Consider the following 21,311-nt stretch of genomic DNA (forward strand, 5'->3'; position numbering starts at 1 on the left):
AAAGTTAGGAGGTTTTGATATATTTTGATATACAAATATTTAAATCGACGGTATCGATTTAAATATTCATATGTTTATCTATTTAATTATACAGATTTGTTCAAAAAGTTTTAATTATAAGATGCAAGGAAGCAAGAAGCAAGGAAAAATTGTGAAAAAGTGATAAAAAAAAACAGGTGCTTCCAAAACTGGAATTCCAAATATGATTAGAAGATACAAAGAAAATGGGGCTCCTAACAACACCTGGTAGACCATCAAAAGCATCAATATCAGATAAACAGTACTTAAAGCTTTCATCTTAGAGAGCGAGGAGAAAATCAAGCTCCACTCTTGTTTCTGGTCGAAAATTGACAGGTGTTTCTGTCCATCCTTCCACTGTGAGAAGACAACTCAGCACTATGAGTCTGAAAGGATGGGTAGCTGTCAAAAGCTGTTACTGAGAAAAGGAAACAGACAAAATCTGGCAAATCAAGCAAAAAAGCTGCTGGTGTTCTCAGAACAATGGACCGACCACCCCAGACCAATCCAGATCTCATGTGTAAAGCAGAAAATGCAACTTCTAAAATTGAAGACGCATTAAAAATATTTCCTGAAAACAATGAAAGCAAGTCTCCCAAAAACAACTGGAAGCTGTAATAAAGGAAAAGGGTGGACACACTAAACACAGGATGTTACATTTAGTTGTTGCGGCTTCTGTGTAATTTTCTGTTAAATGTGAAAGATGTGAAAGATAACTTGTACTTAATAGCCATTTTCACTGGGCAATAAATGAAGGGTGGTCTCTGACTTTGTACAGTACTGTGTATAACATTTTTAAAAATGGATGTCTCACCCTCTTTCCCTGTGGGTGGTATTCTTCCTCAGATTCGAGTCTCCTCTGAGTAGCCTGAGAGTTGCAGCTTGTGGTGCAGTGTTGTTCAAACACAGTCCTTAAAATTGTCTCTGGAATGAGATGTTGTTACTGATGGAGCCTGTTGGAGATTCTCTTCAGCTTAGTTTTCTGTCACCTTGGTTTTAACCTTATGCATTCAGTTTAACTTCTCTTTCTGTCGCCACCTTCTTTTAGTCCTTCTTTCTGATGGCCCATCACTTGAGTTTGCCACATCTATCCCCACTGCTTCTTAACTATTATCATTTTGTCTGGTTAGTTTGCTGTTGCTATTGTTTCTCTGTCTGGATCTGAAAGAGCCACAGGACTGTAGCTGTTTTTTACCACTAACTGTGGTTCCTCCCATGTGGAGTGTCTATCCCATATTTATTGCAGATGTTGCTGTATAAGATGCCTGCCATTTGATTGTGCCTCTTGGTGTATGCTGTTCTTGCTAGGATCTTGCAGTCTGCTACTAGGAGCTGGATTGTCTCCTGGGCTTCACTTAGGTTCTTGTATGGCATGGAATTTTATTCATTGATGAGTAAATGTATGAACTAAATTAAATACATCACTTTTTTGGTGCATTAACATTAACTCTGAGAAAAATGTTTCATGTACACAGACCATAGACATACATTTAAGCCTTTGTGGTACATACGTCTAATGATTAGAAAGCTAGCCAGACAGGACTGTATAGGCTAAGAGAAAATAGACCTAGATTTAGCACAAACTTATTCCAAAGTAAAGCCTGCAACACATGCATGTGTAAAAGGTAAATAAACTGAGCATCACTGTTCAGTTCACGTTCACTCAGTTTGCTTTGTCAATTTTATTAAATGCAGTGAGTGTGTTTGAATGCACTTGATAATCCGATAACTGCAGAAAATCATATTTTGTCAGTAATCCGATCAACACGTTTACATGCACTTGAGTAATCAGATAACGTGAAAACTCTGGGTCTACGTGAGTCAGAGAGTAATCAGATTTCTACTTTGCAAACAGCCAGTAAGCTCACAAAAGAAGATGTGACGTAAATGTAATGTAAAACTCAAACTTCATGCCATGGATTTTTTTTATTTAAATATCACGCCACTTTACCTAAAAAACAACATATATTATCTAGAAGATGAAGAATATTTAAATCCTTAATTTCGTTGAGAATGTAATTGGTTTCAGCGTTGCTCCAAAAGTGTTTGGCTGCCACCTTGCAGCCACACTACTTGCTTATTTTTGGTACAGCAGTCTGCTCCGCACATGCACAGACTGAGAAATCCAAAAGAAATCTGAATAAGAGTTGGCATGCATTGAGAAATCTGATTCCTGAGCTAAAATACAGCTTTCTTTGTCAGATGTCTTACTGGAATTTCTAGATCGGAGTATGGTTTTTACATGACCAGTTGAATAATTGTGTAACTGCAGAACTCTGATTACGATCCACACACATTGTCATCAGACTTTTAGACTGATAGCTACTAAATATTCTAATAAGGGGCTATAGTGTTTTCAGCTACACTCCTTGGTAGCACTTGTATAAAATCAAGCATGCAGCCATGCAATCTCCATAGACAAACACTGGCAGTAAAATGGATCATACAGAAAAGCCCAGTGTCTCTTAAAGTGGTACTCTCATAGGATGCTAGTCAGTTCATCATAGTTCTGCCCTGCTAGTTCTGCACCAGTCAACTGTCAGTGATGTTATTGTAAAGTTAAAACATAACAGCACCTCAGCTGCAAAGCAGTAGACCACACAGGCTCACAGAGCGGGACTGCTGAATGCTAGCACATAACACATAAAGTTTCCTGTCTTCAGATTCAGAACTCACAACTCCAAACTGCCTCTGGAGGCTATGTCAGCACAAGAACTCTTTGTTGAGAGCAGTTTGTTAAAGTCTTACAAGCATAAGACCACCATGTGCAATGCCATGCACTGGCAGAAGTGGTGTAAAGAGCATGGATATTAGACTGTGGAGCAGCAGAAACATTCTCTGAAGTGATTATTCATACTTCACCATCTGGCACTGTCTGACGGTTGAGTCCTGGATCGGCAGATGTCAGGAGAATGCTAGCTGCTGTTATTCAAGGTTTGGGCTGAGCCACTTAGTTGCAGTGAAGGGAAATTTTAATGCTACAGTTTACAGTGAGCTTCTAAATTTTTGCATGCTTAGTTTTATGGCAGAGGTTTAGGGTAGGACCGTTCTGTTTCAGCATGACAGTGCCCCCAAGTGAGGTCCATAAAGAAATGGTTTGCTGAGATGTGGAAGAACTTGACTGTCCAGAAGAGAGCGCTAACCTCACTTTTGGGATGATCTGGAATGCTGACTGTGAGCCTGGCAATCACCAAACATCAGTCGTTGACATCGCTAATGCTTTTGTGGTTGAACTGAATTAATTTAGCTCCAAAATCCAGTGGAAATTCTTCCTAGAATAGTCCAGGGTGTGACTGACAAAAGCATTTTTTGTTTTTTTTTCTTGGAATTATTTTATCTCACTGTTTAAATTTATCTCATACATTATATGTGTGATACATACGTGTACACCACACAATCTGTGGCTTTTTTCCATCTTTTGAAGTCAATTGTAAATTGGAATTTATGACTCTTTGGCCCCAATGTTGCACTCAGAAGGTAGCTGGCTGGCTATATGTAAACCGTCATTATTCACCTCTTTCATGAGTGACTAGATTTTAACCACAGGGCAACTCTTACGTGTTTTCCCTACACATTACTAGGGTGCATTTGTAAATATGGTTTATATAAACATTTGCATAAACTGAATGTTATGTTATGTTATGTAGGCCTACCCTTTGTATAAATGACTGCTTAGTCAGAGACACTCCAGTCAGACACACTGTTGTGAGAACAAGTCATCCATGAAATATGACGCTGTAACCACAGTAAAACTGTCCACAGTCCAAGACAACCTGTTCTTCATTAGACTATCTGATCACAATGACGATGCCAAAATATGAGTTGCAATTTATAACTGGCTGTAAAAGATATAACAGATACTTAGGTACATGTAGAGTAGACCAAGTACAGTTGTAATACATTAAATATATTCTCTGTGTAAAAATACCAGATGCTGTATTGATACTGTACATGTCTTCTTTACTAACTCTCTTCATGAATATCTCTGCTGCCAAGATACTGGCAAAAATGTATTTGGGTGGGTGGGTGGGGTGGGGAGTGGGGGCTCACATTTCCCCTTTCATTTTGTTTTAGACAGATCCCTGTGCCTACTTGACCTACTTAATGGAATAAAACACATTTTGTTGTGAAAATTGATCTGTCTACTAAAATGTAGGTTTTTGTAATGTCACGGTACTAGGTGTAAGTCCAGATAAATGTGCAAGGTGGTCAGAAGAGGACAGAAACCCAGTATTACAACTACACTGATGATACTTTAGAGCATGGTAAAACAAATGAACTCCCATGCTTAAGAATACATTACATTACATTAACATTTGCTTATTTTAACTTTTTTTTATGTTTAACCATATATTGTTGTTTGTTATTGCTGTTACTGTGTTTATTGTTATTACTATTGAACGTATAGACTGACATTTGCAACTTTTTTAAACACATCAAAACAGAAATGAAAGAAACCTGGAATATTTTCTTGTAGTGTTATAGAGCAGCGAAATGAAGCTTGATGGTTAATGAACTATTTGAAAACGATGATGCATTTTGTTTGGGAAAAACAGAAATAACATATAAAAGTAATATATGGCCAAGAGCAGATTAAGTAAATGTAAAAGAGACCGATTTACAGTATAAGAAATGAGTGTTACAAATACCTCCTGGCATTGTTACAGCTACTCCTTGTATGTGGGCAATTGTAACAGATAGGCAGCTTGTATTTAGACACTTAATGTGGAAAACCATGGTGAAACATTTTTGATTCTGAAATTCTTAATACACAGTTAAAAGAAACAAGTCTATAAATACTGTCAATTTCCGCCTGCAGTTTAGAAGTGGTTAAGTGAACACATTGGACTACATAACATCACTGCTAATTGCATTAATATTATTTGTATTTAAAAGAGCCTTTTTCAGAGCAAATTTACTGCCCAAATAAATATGTTTTTGTCATTTCCTGAGGTACCTAAAACATTTACACAATACATCGCAATATAATGTAATGTTATAATACATTTACAAGCAAATAAGCTAAACACTTTTCTCAATAGGTTTGATACTGGGCCATTTGCAAATCCATCACCCAAGACATCACACCCTCCGTTTTTGTCCTCCTCAGCGTCCAAACGATGATCATCCACTGCTGTCTAACCCCTCTCCTCCTCACCCAGACCTCTACCTCACAGCTGAATGGCTGAGAATGTATAACAGCTGAAGGAAGGAAAAGCAGCAGACCCTGAAGGTGTCAGTGTTAAAGTTCTGAAGTAGTACTGAAGTAAGAACTGGAGCAGCGCTGTGTTATTTTCTTTTTTTTCTCTAGTGCCTTCAATACTATCCAACACCTCCTGCTGAGGGACATGCCGAGTGTGTCACAGGTGGACACTGGTGTGCTGGGTCATTGAATATCTGACCGGCAGGCTCCAATACGTGCAGCTACTGTGTGTCAGAGCAGACTGTAAACAGTACAGGTGCACCACAAGAGACAGTTCTTCCTCCCCTTCTTTTCACTTTTTACACCTCCTATGTCTCGCATCATTTGTGGGACATGTCGCTTGCAGAAGTTCTCGATTGACACTGTTATGATGCGCGGGTGACACTGAGAAGGAGTACAGGAGCCTAGTGAACAGCTTTATGGACTCGTGTCAGCACAACCATCTTCAACTACACACCAGAAAGACAAAGGAGCTTTTTGTTGACTTTCAGAAAATTACATTTCCTCAGCTCCTGTCACCATTCAGGGTGAGAACATTGAGGTGGTTGACACCTACAAAACCTGGGTGTTCACCTGTGTGACAGATTGAGATGAGACGGGAACATGGACAAGCCGTGCAAGAAAGGGCCAGGGCCAACTCTATTTCTGAGGAGGTGGAGGTCCTTTGGTGTGAAAGGCCAGTTGCTAGAACTTTCTATGAGTCTGTGGTGTTGTTGTGGTGTTGTTTCATGGTGTTTCTGCTGGGGCAGCAGTATTACAGCGAAGGACACTAACAGACTGAACAAGATTATTAGGTAGGCCAGCTCAGCCCTGGGGGCTGAATTGAACACAGTGGAGATGGAGGTGGAGAGACAGATGCTGGCAAAGGTGTCAGTGATCACGAAGAACCACTCCCACGCACTCCACAAAACACTGCAGGGATAGAGGAGTACAATTAGCAGCACACTTCTTCAGGCTCACTGCAGAAAGGCACAGGTCACAGGTCATTTCTCCGTGCAGTCAGACTGTACATTTCTGCACTCCAATTCATCTATTCCTGTGCATCGTTGTACATCTATGTATCATCTGCACTGGACTTTATTACTGCTTATTCAGCTTTTCATGCTAATATATATATATATATATATATATATATATATATATATATATATATGTGTGTGTATGTGTGTGCGTATTGATCAGGTACATTATGACCAGATCCTTGATTCTATGCTTGTTGTTTTTTCAGCTACACTGCTGTGTCTGGTCCACTCGTACCAGCCCAACACACATTTACACACCATTATATATATATATATATATATATATATATATATATATATATATATATATATATATATATATATATATATATATATATATACCTCTCCATGGATCACCACCTTATCGTGGTGGAGAGGTTTGTGTGCTTGAAGGACCCTAGGAGCTATGTTGTCTGGAGCAAAAGCTCCTGGTAGGGTCTCCCATGGCAAACTGGTCCTAGGTGACAGGCCAGACAAAGTGTGATCCATAACCACCCCTATGAGGACAACAAAGCAGGACTTGTGTACCCTGCCCGGATCAGGGTTACCGGGGCCCCACCCTGGAGCCAGGCCTGGGGGAGGGGCTCGCCAGCGAGCGTCTGGTGGCCGGGCATTCACTCATGGTGCCCGGCCGGGCCCAGCCCGAAGGAGCTACATGAGTCCCCCCTCCCATCGACCCACCACCGATGGGAGGGGCAGTAGTAGGGGTGCGGTGCATTGTGGATCGGGCAGTGTCCGAAGGCGTGGGCCTTGGCGTTCTGATCCTCGGTTGCTGAAACTGGCTTTTGGAACTTGGAACGTTACCTCACTGGCGGGGAAGGAGCCTGAGTTGGTGCGCGAGGTCGAGAGATACCAGCTAGATATAGTCGGGCTCACCTCAACACACAGCTTGTGCTCTGGGTCCAATCTCCTTGAGAGGGGCTGGACTTTTTTCTTTTCTGGAGTTGCCCATGGTGAGAGGCGGCGGGCAGGTGTGGGCTTTCTCATAGCCCCTCGACTCGGCGCCTGTATGTTGGGGTTTTCCCCGGTGGACGAGAGGGTAGCTTCCCTACGCCTTCGGGTTGGGGAACGGGTCCTGACTGTTGTCTGTGCTTATGCACCGAACAGCAGTTCAGAATACCCAGCCTTCATAGAGTCCTTGGAAGGGGTGCTTGAAAGTGCTCCTCCTGGAGACTCGATTGTCCTACTGGGGGACTTCAACGCTCACGTGGGCAACGACAGTAAGACCTGGAGGGGTGTGATTGGGAGGAATGGCCTCTCTGATCTGAACCCGAGTGGTGTTCAGTTTTTGGACTTCTGTGCAAACCACAGTTTGTCCATAACGAACACCATGTTTGAACACAAGGATGTCCATAAGTGCACATGGCACCAGGACACCCTAGGCCGCAGTTCAATGATTGACTTTGTAGTCGTGTCAGCGGACTTGCGGCCATGTGTACTGGACACTCGGGTAAAGAGAGGAGCTGAGCTGTCAACTGATCACCACCTGGTGGTGAGTTGGATCAGGTGGTGGGGGAAGATACCAGTCAGACCAGGCAAACCCAAACGTATAGTGAGGGTTTGCTGGGAACGTCTGGCAGAAGAACCTGTCAGATTGATCTTCAACTCACACCTCCGTCAGAACTTTGACCAGATATCGGGGGAGGTGGGGGACATTGACTCAGGCCATGTTGGGCCATGTTCCGCTCCTCCATTGTTGAAGCGGCTGACTGTAGCTGTGGTCGCAAGGTAGTTGGTGCCTGTCGGGGCGGTAATCCTCGAACCCGGTGGTGGACACCCCAGGTGAGAGATGCCGTCAAGCTGAAGAAGGAGTCCTACCGGACATGGTTGGCCTGTAGGAACCAGAGGCAGCTGGCAGGTATCGACAGGCCAAGCGATCTGCGGCTTCAGTCGTTGCCAAGGCAAAAACCCGGGTGTGGGAAGAGTTCGGTGAGGCCTTGGAATGTGACTTTAAGTCGGTTCCGAAAAGATTCTGGCAAACCGTCAGGCGACTCAGAAGGGGAAAGCAGTGTGCCACTAGCACTGTATATAGTGGAGATGGTGTGCTGCTGACTTCGACTGAAGACGTCATTAGGCGGTGGAAGGAATACTTTGAGGACCTTCTCAATCCCACCAACACGTTCTCCAGTGAGGAGGCAGAGTCTGGGGACACGGGAATAGGCTTGTCCATTACTGAGGCCGAAGTCGCTAAGGTAGTTAAAAAGCTCCTTGGCGGCAGGGCTGCAGGGGTGGATGAGATCCGTCCCGAGTTCCTCAAGGCTCTGGATGTTGTGGGGCTGTCTTGGCTGACACGCCTTTTCAACATTGCGTGGACATCGGGGGTGGTGCCACTTGATTGGCAGACTGGGGTGGTGGTGCCTCTTTTTAAAAAGGGGGACCGGAGGGTGTGTTCCAACTACAGGGGAATCACACTCCTCAGCCTCCCTGGTAAGGTCTATGCAACGGTACTGGAGAAGAGAGTCCGGCTTATAGTCGAACCTCGGATTCAGGAGGAGCAGTGCGGGTTCCGCCCTGGTCGTGGAACACTGGACCAACTCTTTACCCTCTCCAGGATTCTCGAGGGTTCATGGGAGTTTGCCCAACCAGTCCACATGTGCTTTGTGGATTTGGAGAAGGCATTCGACTGTGTTCCCCGGGGTATTCTGTGGGAGGTGCTTCGGGAGTACGGGGTACATGGCTCTTTGCTACGAGCCATTCAGGCCCTGTACAAACAAAGCAGGAGCTTGGTTCGCATGGCCGGCAGTAAGTCAGACTCGTTCCCAGTGAGAGTTGGACTCCGTCAGGGCTGCCCTTTGTCACCGATTCTATTCATAATTTTTATGGATAGAATTTCTAGGCGCAGTCAGGGGATGGAGGGTGTCCGGTTTGGTGACCTCAGGGTCACATCGCTGCTGTTTGCAGATGATGTGGTCCTATTGGGGACATCAGGCCGTGAACTTCAGCTTTCACTGGATCGGTTTGCAGCCGAGTGTGAAGCGGCCGCGATGAGGATCAGTACCTCCAAATCTGAGGCCATGGTTCTCACGCGGGAAAGGGTGGAGAGCCCTCTCTGGGTCGGGGATGAGCTCTTGCCTCAAGTGGAGGAGTTTAAGTATCTCGGGGTCTTATTCACGAGTGATGGTACAAGGGAGCAGGAGATTGACAGGCGGATTGGTGCTGGGTCAGCAGTGATGCGGGCTCTTTACCGGTCTGTTGTGGTAAAGAAAGAGCTGAGCCATAAGGCAAGGCTCTCGATTTACTGGTCGATCTACGTTCCCACCCTCACCTATGGTCATGAGCTTTGGGTAATGACCGAAAGAACAAGATCGCGAATACAAGCGGCTGAAATGAGTTTCCTCCGCAGGGTGACTGGACTCTCCCTTAGAGATAGGGTGAGAAGTTCGGTCATCCGGGAGGGACTCGGAGTAGAGCCGCTGCTTCTTCACGTCGAGAGGAGCCAGTTGAGGTGGTTCGGGCATCTTGTTAGGATGCCTCCTGGACGCCTCCCTTGGGAGGTGTCACAGGCAAGTCCACCGGGGAGGAGACCCCTGGGAAGACCCAGGACACGCTGGCGTGACTATATCGCCGAGCTGGCCTGGGAGCGCATCGGAATCCCTCCCAGGGAGCTAGTGGAAGTGGCTGGGGAAAGGGAGGTCTGGGCTTCATTGCTCAGGATGCTGCCCCCGCGACCCGAACCCCGGAGAAGCGGAAGATGATGGATGGATGGATTATATATATATATATATATATATATATATATATATGCTCAAAAAATAAAGGGAACACTGAAATAACACATCCTAGATCTGAATGAATGAAATATTCTCATTGAATTCTTTGTTCTGTACAAAGTTGAATGTCCTGACAACAAAATCACACAAAAATCATCAATGGAAATCAAATTTATTAACCAATGGAGGCCTGGATTTGGAGTCACACACAAAGTGAAAAAACACACTACAGGCTGATCCAACTTTGATGTAATGTCCTTAAAACAAGTCAAAATGAGGCTCAGTGTTATGTGTGGCCTCCACGTGCCTGTATGACCTCCCTACAACGCCTGGGCATGCTCCTGATGAGGTGGCGGATGGTCTCCTGAGGGATCTTCTCCCAGACCTGGACTAAAGCATCCGCCAACTCCTGGACAGTCTGTGGCACAACATGGCGTTGGTGGATGGAGCGAGACATGATGTCCCAGATGTGCTCGATCAGATTCAGGTCTGGGGAAACGGGCAGGCCAGTCCATAGCTTCAATGCCTTCATCTTGCAGGAACTGCTGACACACTCCAGCCACATGAGGTGTAGCACTGTCCTGCATTAGGAGGAACCCAGGGCCAACCACACCAGCATATGGTCTCACAAGGGGTCTGAGGATCTCATCTTGGTACCTAATGGCAGTCAGGCTACCTCTGGCAAGCACATGGAGGGCTGTGCGGCCCTCCGAAGAAATGCCACCCCACACCATTACTGACCCACTGCCAAACCGGTCATGCTGAAGGATGTTGCAGGCAGCAGATCACTCTCCATGGCGTCTCCAGACTCTGTCACGTCTGTCACATGTGCTCAGTGTGAACCTGCTTTCATCTGTGAAGAGCACAGGGCGACAGAGGCGAATTTGCCAATCCTGGTGTTCTCTGGCAAATGCCAAGCGTCCTGCACGGTGTTGGGCTGTGAGCACAACCCCCATCTGTGGACGTTGGGCCCTCATACCATCCTCATGGAGTCGGTTTCTAACCAGACACATGCACATTTGTGGCCTGCTGGAGGTCATTTTGCAGGGCTCTGGCAGTGCTCCTCCTGTTCCTCCTTGCTCAAAGGAGGAGGTAGCGGTGCCGCTGCTGGGTTGTTGCCCTCCTACGGCATCCTCCAAATCTCCTGGTGTACTGGCCTGTCTCCTGGTAGCAGCTCCAGCCTCTGGACGCTACGCTGACAGACACAGCAAACCTTCTTGCCACAACTCACATTGACATGCCATCAATGGATGAGCTGCACTACTTGAGCCACTTGTGTGGGTTGTAGAGTCCGTCTCATGCTACCACAAGTGTGAAAGCACCACCAACATTCAAAAGTGACCAAAACATCAGCCAGAAAGCATAGGTACTGAGAAGTGCTCTGTGGTCCCCACCTGCAGAACCACTCCTTTATTGAGTGTGTCTTGCTAATTGCCAATAATTTCCACCTGTTGTCTATTCCATTTGCACAACAGCTGTGAAATTGATTGTCAATCAGTGTTGCTTCCTAAGTTGCTTTGATTTCACAGAAGTTTGATTTACTTGGAGTTATATTGTGTTGTTTAAGTGTTCCCTTTATTTTTTTGAGCAGTATATATATATATATAGATAGATAGATAGATAGATAGATAGATAGATAGATATACACACCCACACACCCACACACACAGACACACACACACACACACACACACACATACATACATACACACATACACACACAAAGTTCATGAAGTGCTGTCATAATGCCTGACCCCCCCAAAAATCCTTAACCCAAAGACAACATGTAAATGTAGAATGTATAAATGTTAGTGCAGTGCCTACATGTAGACAACAGATTTTAATGATAAAACATGACTTTTTTGATTTGATTATTTTGTGCAGATGAAATTTGCAGGTATTATTTTCTCTTCCTCGTGCTACAGCCATACAGCCAAGTGTACGGAGAGATAGAGCGTGTACCCCTGCTGGCCAGTAGATGGCACTGTGAGTGAGCGCTCAGTCACAGTTCACTGAGAGAGCATTAGTCAGGCAAGTGAGTCATACAGAACTAAAAACATGCTGTTTTTAAATCTTGCGCTGATTCACATATATGCTGTTCTTGTGCAAACACGAGATTTATTTAAGAGTCGGAAATAAATACACAGGAGGTAATTATGTTCGGAAGTTTCCTCTGGACAAGTCATCAAGCCACCATTGAGGAAATTCATTCATTCGTTTTAGGAAGTGGTCTACTTCAGGCGGCTTCCACATTCATTCCAAATGTGTCCTCCACTCTTAAAAAAGATGCTGCTTCTAAGGTTCTTTAGGAAAGAACAGCTCTATACAGAACCATGAACATTCAAAGGGGTTCTTTGCATCATGAAAGGGTTCTTCAGACATGTGATATAGACATTTTGAAAAGGGCTCTATATAGCATCCGAAAGGATTTTTCTATCATTGTAATGTCAAACTTTTAACAATAGAAGAACCTATATAGAACCAACTGTAACACATTCATGCACATCAATTCTCCATTAATCTGAAGAAGCCTTTCACGATGCAGAGAACCCTTTAATCATGCAAAGGATTCTTTGAGCTTCCATGGTTTTATATAGAACCTTTTTCATCACTGTTGAAGCACCACATTTTTAAGAGTGTATAACTTTACAGTGGGTTCAAAAGCCTCTTATTTAATAGGCTTAAACACTTTCAAACAAGCTTGAAGTCAGTTAAAATGTGCACACAAGACAAGTTTAAAACATTTTCTCAGAGCTGTGGGTCTAATAGAGGTGCATTTCTCATCTATGTGTCATTGTCTAAAACTAAACTCAGACACAGGCTGTAAATCAATTATTTCATGTATGGACGTGGCTTCAGATTAAGCTGCTCCAGGCTAAGCAGAGCATACCAGGCTAGCCTTTATGTATACGGTAGGCTATATAAATACACTAGTGCACTAATGAGTCACTGCTGTAGCCGAAGTTTACTGACTGAGTGGCTAAACCAAACGTCCCTGAGTAAATGAGTGAAATGGTACCAGAGCCAGGCTTTTTGTAGACTATTTAACTGTTGCATAATGCCATGAACGCAAGCAGGCTAGGCCGTTGTGTGGATTTTAGCCTAGCGCTGACCGTGTTGGCTGGTTTATGGAAAGAGAACACGTGTAATGTGCTTGTTTCTGGAGGGTAAACTGGGCGTTAAGCTCTTCTGTTATACTTCTCCAGCTCAGAATTCCCCCACATACCAGTCAGGTTAGTGTCCATACTGATGAGTTGACTCATAGGAAGCATTGGATTATATTTCTCTTTCAGCCAAATAGCACACGCTCTTGCTTGAGTGAAACAAGGTGAAAGGCAGATCCCTGTATTTCAGTGATTATAGGTTATATGAGTAACAGCTCAAAGGATCCTGTCACGTCTAATATCAAAGACACATTCAGAGCAGGATTAAACAGAGAGGCTGCTTCTTCAGTGTTCCTCAGAGTTGTAGATATGAGGAAAACGCAGGGTTTGCACACAGAGCATCAGGATTTGCGAATTGTAGAGCTGAAATCCACACGATGGCAGTGTTGACAGCCACAACTCCATTTGCACCACTGCATGTCTCCCATTAACTTCTTACTGTGCTGTGAATTGTTTGTCGGCAAGCGTGTGATCGTAGTCTTAAACGTGAAGTTTGAGGTTGCTTTGTCGTTTGTAGACCAGAGTGTTGCTGTGTATTTACAGATCAGTATCGGGGCTGTGTCACTGAAGAAAGTTGGAGCAAATTAATTCCACATGACTCATTCATATCCTGACAAACAGAGAGATGAATGAGGAGTTAAATAGGTGAAAGGTCATCCCATTAGCCTAAAATGAATTTAATAAACAATTAAAAGGGAAATCCATGGTATTTTCCATATTTCTGCATAATTCAAATGTAAATAGACAAAAATAGTCATGCAGAGTGATTTGAAGTGAAATGCTTCATTCAAGAGAATCGTTCACAGTGGTGGTGATAAGAACCAGACGTCCGAAAAAGTGGATTCCATTAGTTTTCAACACACACACACCCACACACACACAAATATATGTTGTAGGTGTAGGATCTCTGGTGCGAATGGACCCCTCCACCACATCCGATAAATGCTCTATCAGGTTCCAGGATGCTCTTCAAAACCAATTCTGGACAACTTGGGCCTGATGACACAATGCATTATGCTGCTGGAATATCCCATCATTGTAGGGTGCATGAAGTCCATTAAGGGCTACAAATGGTCACCAAGCAGTGAAACATAGTGATCACTGGTCAAAGGCATGTTTAGGCAGACCAGTAGACCCAACCCATGTCATGAGAACACACTCCACACCAGCCTGTACAGTGCCTCATTGAGAACTGGATCCTTGGCTTCATGGGTCTCTGCCACACACAAACTCTACCATCAGCCCGAAACAATTGGTACCATGACTCGTCAGACCATGCCACATGTTGCCAGTCCTCTAGGGTCCAGTTATCAACCTCATGAGCCCAGGTGAGGTGCTGGCGTTGTGGTGTTAACAGCACTCTGGTGGATCTTCTGCTCCCATATCCCATGGAAGCTGAAGTACGCTGCACTGACCTGTGGGATATGTGTGTGGGGCCTCCTGCATTAAATGTGGATATGATTTTTGCCAGAGTCACTAGACAGAGTGTATTTGCACGAACAATTCAGATCCTGCTAGTCATAATTATCGAGCACCTGTGGGCAGCCACTGTGCTGTCCACTGTGGATGGTAATCCTGTACACATGTGATACTGTGGATCGAGGAATATTAAATACCTGCACAACTTCAGAAATAGAATGTCCCATCCACCTGGCACCTGCTATCAGCCCTTGTTCGAACTCAAACAATAATTTACATTTACTTGCCTGTATTACCATAACTAACATGCCAAGGTTAATGTCTTGATTTCTCGGATAGCTTGTGGAACATTTGCACTGTAGCCATAGCCACTATTGCATGGAAATCAGAGACCATAAGTTTCTCGAGAATGATCCATTTCACATTAAACCACTATGTATGATATCGTTTACATCTCAGTGATTGAATAACACAGATAATAATAATAATAATAATAATAATAATAATAAAAATGGTGCAATTCTCATTTCAAAAGTAAATTTCCAATACAGCTTTATATGCGTTGGTTCTCTTGGCAGTTTTTCTTGGCAACTCTTCTCCAGCACTCGCAAAGAACAAAAAACAAGACAAAACAAAAAACGATACATTAGTAGAAATATTATCATATGACCATGGAGACATGTTACCGCAATGAATAATGGATTAAAAATTGGCCTTATACTTAGAAATAGTGCTTGCTAGTGGTGGTGTGTGAGCAAATGACTGTAAAACCACCATATCTTCTCTGGATGATGCATCAGCTGTTAGGAATCTCTGATCTAACGGATGAGGGTTGACACCACACGTTAAATAATGGGGTTTGTAGGAGCCTTAGGGGCTGAGGTGCAGCAGTGATGAATCAGTATGGCAGTGCTGGCACACTGACAGAACATCTTCCGGAGCCATTGGACCTGCGCTCTGCTCTCAGCCACTCTATATAGGCCCAGCAGTCCACATCATCATGCACCACTCTGCTGCAGGGACTGGTGTAGTCCTCTTCTGCACTGACTTCTTTGGTCAGACAAGAAAGTAAAAGTCAGAGTTTTCCCACCACTCTTAGGCTTCTGTGACTCATGTCTCACTCTCTGCCTCCATTATGTCCCTCAAGGTTTATTAACCCTGTAGGACCAGGCACACCAACCTGCCATTCCTCAAAAAAATACTACCATCATAATGAACCAGAGTGAATGGGGAGAACATTCCGGGACATTGTGAAGCAGTGAAGCATTCTAGAAGAGTGTGAAGCAGGGAAAACATTCTTGAAGAGTGTGCAATAGTGAGAACATTTTAGAAAAATAAAAATGGGGAAAACATTATAAGTGTGATATGTGAAGAGCATTCTAAAACTGTAATATATGAGGAGAACATTCCAGGACAGTATGAAACAGAGAGCATTCTAGGACACTGAAACAGGGAGAACATTTTAGGACAGTATGAAACAGGGAGAACTTTCTAGGACACTGTGAAACAGGGAGAACATTTTAGGACAGTATGAAACAGGGAGAACTTTCTAGGACACTGTGAAACAGGGAGAACATTTTAGGACAGTGTGAAATGGGAGAACGTTTTAGGACAGTGTGAAATTGGGAGAACATTTTAGGACAGTGTGAAATAGGGAGAACTTTCTTGAACAATAAAATGAGGAAATGGGAAATGGAGAATATTCTAGGACAATACAAAGAGGAAAATATTCTAGTACAGTGTGAAAGAGGGAGAACGTTCAAGAACAATGCAACTGGGGACATTCTAGGACACTGTAAAGCAGGGAGAATGTTCAAGAACAGTATGAAACAGGTAGAATATTTCAGAAAAGTGTGAAATAGGGAGAACATTCTAGAACAATAAAAATGAAGAAAACATTCTAGGATACATGTACAATTTTAGAAACTCACAAACACACCAACCCAATATTGGGGTCTTATACGTAGATCTGTACCCTTTCATGCTGGTCACCTACTGGCTGAAATGAAGCATCTACAACAGATTGACTTATCACATTAAAATGTTTCCTAATGAACTATTAAACCTGTCTTTCCATGTAATAAACTTTCCTCCAACTGGCCTCTTCATTAAGTACACTTCCTTGTATCCACACCCTACATGGCCACCACAGAGCAGGTACAATTGTCCACTCTAATAGACACTCCTACCTTGTTAGTCCACCTTGTAAATGTAAAGTCAGAGACCATAGCTCATCTGCTGCTGCACAGTTTGTGTTGGTCATCCTCTAGTCCTTCATCAGTGGTCACAGGATGCCGCCCATATGATGCAGGATTTTTGGTCGGTGGACTATTCTCAGTCCAGTAGCAACACAGAGGTGTTTAAGGACTCCAGCAGCACTGCTGTGTCTGAACCACTCGAACCAGCACAACACACACTAACACACCTCCACCATGTCTGTGTCACTGCAGTGCAGAGAATGATGCACCACCCAAATAGTACCTGCTCTGTGGTGGTCCTGTGAGGGTCCTGACAACTGATGAACAGGGTAAAAGAAAAGGTAATAGAGAATGTAATAAAGAAGCAGCTAAACTACAGTCAGTAACTGTTGAACCACAAGGTGCACCTGTGTATTAAGCTGAGCTGCAGTCCTCTCCAGTTACAGAACATGCTCAAGAATAACACCATATGCAGATCTTTTTGTTGACGGATCCTTACGTTCCATCAGAGTAGTACAACTGAAACATGAAGTTTATGCCTGTATATTAGTTTATTTTCTATCAGAATTGATCAATCATTATAGATGGAATGACAGCGTTCTAAAAACACACCATTTAAAGAATGTGGAAGTAGCAATTTTCTTCCCCCTCCTCAATGTTTTATACTGTAGACTATTAACTGAAATTTTATTTTAAACACTTACAGTTCAGTAACTACTAAGAGGGTAACAATTCAACTGGATTCAATACGATATGATACTAGTAGTCACAAGCTAATATGAACTTTTCTCCCATGCCCTCAATTCTGAGGTTGGTGATCCATTTTTAGATGAGGGCTAGTCTGCCCTCATTGTGGGCTTTCTTGTTAATGCAGTGTTATCAGCATTAAACGGAGCACTTTATTTGCACCAGTCAGGTGAATGTATTGTTCAATACTTATGCATATTGAATTGGGAGGCTTGTGTTAATCAATACATGATACATTGTATACACTCTGACATACTACTATAAATAGTTCAACAGCTGCTGTGAAACATACGTTATGCAGTTATGAGAGTGAGGAATTGATTTGTGGACCCACATATAGAGGCTTTGTCATTTCAAGGGTTAACAGGGAGCCAATTCTCCATGTTGGGAATTTATGCTAGCAAAAGAATTGATTTTGAAAACAAACACACAGTCTTTTTATCTGAGTCAGTGTTCTTGTGAGCAGAGCATTTGTCTGGCACTGATGAAATTGTACACACCGTACTGTGCAAAAATCAGAGACTACCGTTCATTTATTTAATTTCCAGTCAAAACAGCCATTAAGTATGATTCATTCATTTTTCCACATCAGGAAAGAAATGCTGAAAATGTATATTTAACAGAAAATTACTCAGAAGCTACAGCACATAAGCTACAGCATTTAGTGTGCCTTATTACGACTTCCATTCTTTTCAGGATGCTTGCTTTCAGTTTATTAAAGAAGTCTGCGGGGACATGTTCCAATATCTCCAAAGTTCAGTCTTAGCAGTTGGTTGGATTTCTTTTTTTGCTACATACATCTGCTACATAAAGGCTTCTTGCCAATGTTTTCTCACAGGGCAAGGATGGATAAATGTTTTTTTTTTTTTCAGATTTGAAGCAAGAGTACAGCTTGATTTTCTTATATCCAATGTCCTCCGAAATATCTCATGAAGAAAGAATATCTTGTACCTACTGGGTGTTTTGGCTGGAAATAAACTAGGCTAAATGACAGTTGGTCTCTGACTTTTGCAAAATACTGTGTATTTATCAGAGAAAGAAAGTGTGAGCTAAGAGGGAGATGTCTATGTCAGAGGGAAAATTAGCCCTTTTTTCCATTGTCTTGCAGCACATATGAAATATGGTTGACTTGTGCTTGTGACGCGTTTTGTGTTGGATGTTGGTTCAGTTATGACTGGATGACATCAATGGGGCAATGCGGTGGTTGCTGATGCCCTGTGCCAGCGTCACTGCAGACAAGAGCCATTGTCCTTTATGCTTTTCTGTTGTGTGTCAACAAAACAGAGAGCAAAGATCCTGCTGCTTAACAAGTGGCACCTGCCGAACATTACGTCACGTTTGACAAAGGTGTGTGAGTGTGTCCGACACACAGGGCCTCTGCGTGTGTACTCATCCAGCACATGCGCTGAGAGCAGATCTTTCCATGCTGCTTTACAGTTTAGTAATTACTCAAGAGATTAGGCTCAGTCATGTTGTGAGGCAGCCTTGTGTTCTACTGTAGCCACTGCAGAAAAACAGAAAACCATCGTTTCTTTCATTGGGCCTTGGAAGCTCACTTCACGTGGCCGGATAAGTCAGTAAACCTTCATCGAGTGTATGAATCAAACATGGCTTGACTCAGATTGTTTTGGAGAGGGGACCGATGACTTGCTATGTTAGTTTCACTCTGAGACTAAGCGCTCTCTGCATTGCTCACTTCTTCCAGGCTCCGTCGCCTTAACATTCGAAGTGAGGGGAGGGGTAGTTCAGCCTTGTGGAGGAAGCATTGTCATATCCACTAGGAAGTATGAGTCAGGCGAGTTGCATATTTCAAGGCTGATTCAGCTCTGCTGAGGAAGTGGGGCCTTCAGAAGAGTCTGAGTGCCAAGAAAGTGACAGCGATCCACTGGTGGTCATGTTATGCAGGCCGGCGTACGCCAGCCATCGTGCTGTGTCTGACCAGTGGCATCATTAAAGGCCACTGTGAAGCAGAGCTGTCTGTCCGGAGCTTAGAGAACCAGAGAGAAGCAAGCTCTCGCACAACAGCCCCTCAAAATCCCCCTCTCTCGTTCCTCTTCCTCATCAGCTCTCAGGTTTCAAAAGATTCTGCCGTTTGGAGTAACTCTTTAGAGCTCAGAGTCAGACGTTAGAAAAAGCACTGAAGCTTGGAGACTAATGTGAGTTGTAAAGGATGTCATGGTGGTTCTAATTTGAATCACAGTGGTACTGAGCTAAGAGCCACATGGGTTTTAAAGTCTGCTTTGGAGTGAATTAAACAACAATAAATGTTCTCCACACCACACTTGTCACTCTGGCTTTGGTGCTAGCTCTGATGTACCACAAGTTAGTTCAGCAGCAAAAAACAACATGTAGAAGCTTCAACACAAGCAACTGCACTGCAGTCTCACAAATTAAATCAGAATGACCTAATTAGCAGAGGTTTGTCATCATGCTAATTGCACTTGCTGATAGCATGAATTGACCAAAAGCATGAATGGGGTTGTGAAACCAAGCAGTATAGTGGTCAGATTTACAAAGTTGTAGCATATTTTGCGTATTTTGTTTCGGCTTTGTTTTAACAGTTAATAAGACGTACACTGCTGGTCAAAGATTTGGGCTCAATATCAACAATGGCAAACCAGATAAATGTATACAATGATTTGAAGAGGCTACGCAATGTCACATATATCAAACCATTAGTAGGACTTTAAATAAAAATGAAGACATTTTCAATGGGTCTAGAATGATAAAAGGAGCCATAGATGATTCTGAAATGATTGAAAAGCTGTATAACATTGAAAATTAGGTTTTAATAAAGTAAATGCCCAGAAATTACTTTGAAAAGTGGAGATCAAACCTCGAGACAGATGGTTGGCTACGTGATCTGGGTACAATTTAGCCCTTTGTAACTCTTTAAGTCATTTTACAAACTGTAGAGAGACTGGAGAGAATGGCAGGACATTATGGATATTCTATTGATGAATTTGAATATATGTTTTTGATGAATAAAGGAATCCTTTCCTTTGTACCTCACAAAGCGACCTCATCAGTTAATATAATTGAGAATTAAAGAAAAATTATTTAGAAAATGTTTTCTCATATGTGATTCCGGGCACGTTGCGGATATTTTACATGAGTGAAGGACGCAGAGTTGGGTGAATGTTGAGGGATGCAACTAAAATGCATATTTTTCATGATGTACAATGGATGTCTCAATTATAAGATTCACGAGCTACAACCCCGTTTCCAAAAAAGTTGCAACGTGGTGCAAAAAAATGTAAATAAAAACAGAATGCAATGATGTTCAAGTCTTCATGTGTTGCATCATCTGTACTTTTAACAACAATCTGTAAGCCTTTGGGAACTGAAGAGACCAACTGCTGTAGTTTTGAAACTGAAATGTTTGCCATTCTTGTTTGATGAGGATTTGATGAGGATTTTGCCAACTCAACAGTTCAGGGTCTCCTTTATCATATTTTTCATTTTATAATGCACCAAAGTTTTCAATGGGTGACAGGTCTGGACCACAGACAGGCCAGTTTAGCACCTTTAGACTCTTTAACTCTTGAGCCATACTATTGTAATGCATGCAGAATGTGGTTTGGCATTGTCTTGCTGTAATGAGCAAGCCCATCCTTGAAAAAAGATGTCATCTCGATGGCAGTGTATGTTGCCAAAACCTGCCTATATCATTCAGCATTAATGATGCCTTTACAGATGTGCAAGTCACCCATGCCACGTGCACTAATGCACCCCTGAAGATCACAGCCAGCCAATACTGGTTTTCAGCCTGTCTCTTGCATACAGAGATTTCTCTGGATTCTCTGAATTTCTAATGATATTATGTACTG

The sequence above is a fragment of the Pygocentrus nattereri genome, chromosome 6 (genome assembly GCF_015220715.1).
Source record: "Pygocentrus nattereri isolate fPygNat1 chromosome 6, fPygNat1.pri, whole genome shotgun sequence".
Classification (NCBI taxonomy): Eukaryota; Metazoa; Chordata; class Actinopteri; order Characiformes; family Serrasalmidae; genus Pygocentrus; species Pygocentrus nattereri.